This window comes from Alosa sapidissima, chromosome 11, assembly GCF_018492685.1.
Source record: "Alosa sapidissima isolate fAloSap1 chromosome 11, fAloSap1.pri, whole genome shotgun sequence".
Taxonomy (NCBI): Eukaryota; Metazoa; Chordata; class Actinopteri; order Clupeiformes; family Clupeidae; genus Alosa; species Alosa sapidissima.
In genome coordinates, this window is record NC_055967.1 from 5,120,699 (window position 1) to 5,123,754 (window position 3,056).

Here is a 3,056-nt window from a genome sequence, read left to right on the forward strand (position 1 = left end):
CGAAAGAAGCTCTGCAGACTCAGTTGTATTTAAAAAAACAAGTCTGACTTGGTGTTGTATCAGACTCATTTATCTTGTGTGTGTGTGAGTATGAGTGTGTGTGTGTGTGTGTGTGTGTGTGTGTGTGTGTGTGTGTGTGTGTGTTTTAAAATGTCAGGTTTTCCACTCATTCCACATTTCTTATAAAACCCCATCGGAATGTTTTGGCAATTCCGCCCCACTGTCCGTGTGGCTTGCGACTTGGGGGAATGTGTGAAAGAATCCTTGGCATTCTGGGAGATGACTAGAGTGGGAGAGAAACAGAGAGAGAGAGAGAGATAACGAGAGAGAGAGCTGAGCAGTCACGGAAGCTTAGGGTGAGGTGGGAGTGTGGTGGTGGTGAAGAGGCAGCCGAGTGGCATGGGTTCAAGCTGGGCCACATGTCTAGTGAAGGAGCCTTGAGAGTCGTGCTCCCATGTTTATTCTAGACCCAGGATGCCTTCTGCTCTGTCCCCCTACTGCCCTGCTCTGAACTCACTGAACCCTCATGAACATGGAAATGTATTTAGCGTGTGCGCACACACACACACACATACACATACATACCACACACATACAGACACATACCACACACACACACACACACATGTACTCACAAACAGACAGCTCGACTGTCATAATACGGATCGGAAGTGGATTAATTGTGCCAATAAACATAATCATATTTTCTGCGTAGTCCTCTGTGGCGTGGCATGGTGCGCTCATAAATAAAGCGGGAGAAATCTCGCTCAGACGTGTCGAGCCGCCAGTCTGCCAGCCAGGCATCCTGCCAGCTGGTGGTTGCCAGGCAACTGGGGAGTGCCCCGCCGGAACCATGCATGAGTTTGGCTGCTCATTTGAGCCATTGGCTTACCTGAAGAATCCGCCACCTAGATGAGGACCACACGTGTGTCAACACATCGACCTGCCACACACACACACACACACACACACACACACACACACACACACACACACATAAATACATGCATGCAAACAGTACTGATTTACAGCACAGCAAAAACTTGCCCTGTTACCAGTGAACCCTTAAGCCAAGCAGCTTAGCATTACAAGTTCTTTGCCACACACACACACACACACACACACACACACACACACACACACACACACACACACACCCCATTTCAGTCCACATATCTGTCTTGTGTGAACCTCAGTCCTGCAGCGCTCCATGTTGAAGTTGGTTCAGGCCGCTGGCTGTATGGAGGATCACTTTTGCCATCTGTGCCTGGGCAATGGGCTTCTGGGATATGTAGTTCTCTGGGGCACATCTGTGTGTGTCATACGAAACCCATTACCCAGCAGCCTGCTTCTTCTCCAAGCCGAGCGACAAGGGCGAGTCGCCGTCGCCGTCACAACACTGGAGTTATCGATCCCACATTTAGAGACAGCAGGGCAGCAATCCCCTCGGCTCTCGTCAGTAAACATTGTGGCCGCGTTCAATAATTACGTTCCGATTAAACAGGAGCCCCAGAGAGAGAGAGAAACATTGAGGGAGAGAGCGAGAGACAGAGAGAGTGAGTGAGTGAGTGAGTGAGTGAGTGAGTGAGAGAGAGCAAGAAAAAAGAAAGAGAGTGAGAGACAGAGTGAGGGAGAGCAAGAGAAAAAAAGAGAGAGAGAGAGCACATCTTCTTTAAGGCCCGGCAGTGAAGGTTTTTGGGTAGTGTCATTCATCTTCGTGAAACACCACAGCATTGGCTGCTCGTTCTGTAAAAAGCCCCAGTGTTGTTCCCAAACATCTGCTTCTCCCAGATTCTACAGTTTCTCTTTGTTGGACCCTTTTCATTTCCCTTTGTTCAACCTCCAACCCTTCTGTCCATTTCACATCAATGGCAGATATGTTAATATGCGAGGCTCAGTGCTTTTCAAGATATTGCTACTCTGATCGTCGTTGCTGGTGTATTGGGGAAATAGTAAATCCTGTCCGTGTAATTGGTATTGTATTGTTATTATGCCCCACGCTCTCTTTGACCTCTGTGGGACTGTAATTGATTTAGTGTGGAGTGAATTGAAATAGATCTATGCTTCAGTTAACATCAGCTGGGCCTGCACTTGTGGGTTGTGGCTTACAGAGCCTGGCACAGGCCGGGCGCTTTCACCACTGCATTCCAGCCAATCAGCACCTGTCAGTGCATGATTGGCAGGGCTTCTGGGTTGCTCGAGCCAATGGGCTCTGGCTCTGGATCAGATTCCCCTCCCATTCCCACTCTGAATTCCCTTAATAGTCCTTAACAGTTAAAATATTTATCTGTAGGGAGGCCAGCTCTGCCATTTACTATCAAGGCTGGCTTGGTACTGCCCAGGGGCCCCACACAAACACGCACACTGCTTCCTCTTTCTCTTTCTCTCTCTCTCTCTCACACACACATACACACACAAACACACACACACACAAACATTCATGCACAGAGACTTATTTACCCACATGATCTTTTTCTATCTCCCTCTCGGCCTATCTCTCTCTGTCTCACACCTTCATCGTCCATTCTTGATTACCATAGCTAGCCCCATAATCATTAAGTGTGCCCTCACTTTCACCCTAAGCCAGAAGTGAAAGATCTCTCTCTCACACACCTCACACACACACCTCTCTCTCTCTCTCTCACACACACACACACACACACACACACACACACACACACACACACACACACACACACACTCACTCACTCACTCACTGGTTTGTCCTCTGCATCTTGCCTCTCTCCTCCCCTCAGCTCGCATTGATAGGGCTGACTGGGACTGCTCTCTAGGAAGAGCCACACTTCATGAATGCATTGATGCGTTCCCGTCTCGTTGTTGCAGTGGGTGCATAGTAGGGCAGAAGCCTGAACGCACCTTTACCTCCTTGTGTTTGGTGCTTTTTTATGTCAATACACTGTTGATAGGACTTGTCAGAAAAGCTGTGTGGCCAAAACACTGAACATCTAAGGAGTTATTGAACATCTAAGGAGCATGCACTGTGTCTAGATAGACTTTCACTTTTTACCAGATGTACTTCACCATGTTTGCAAACT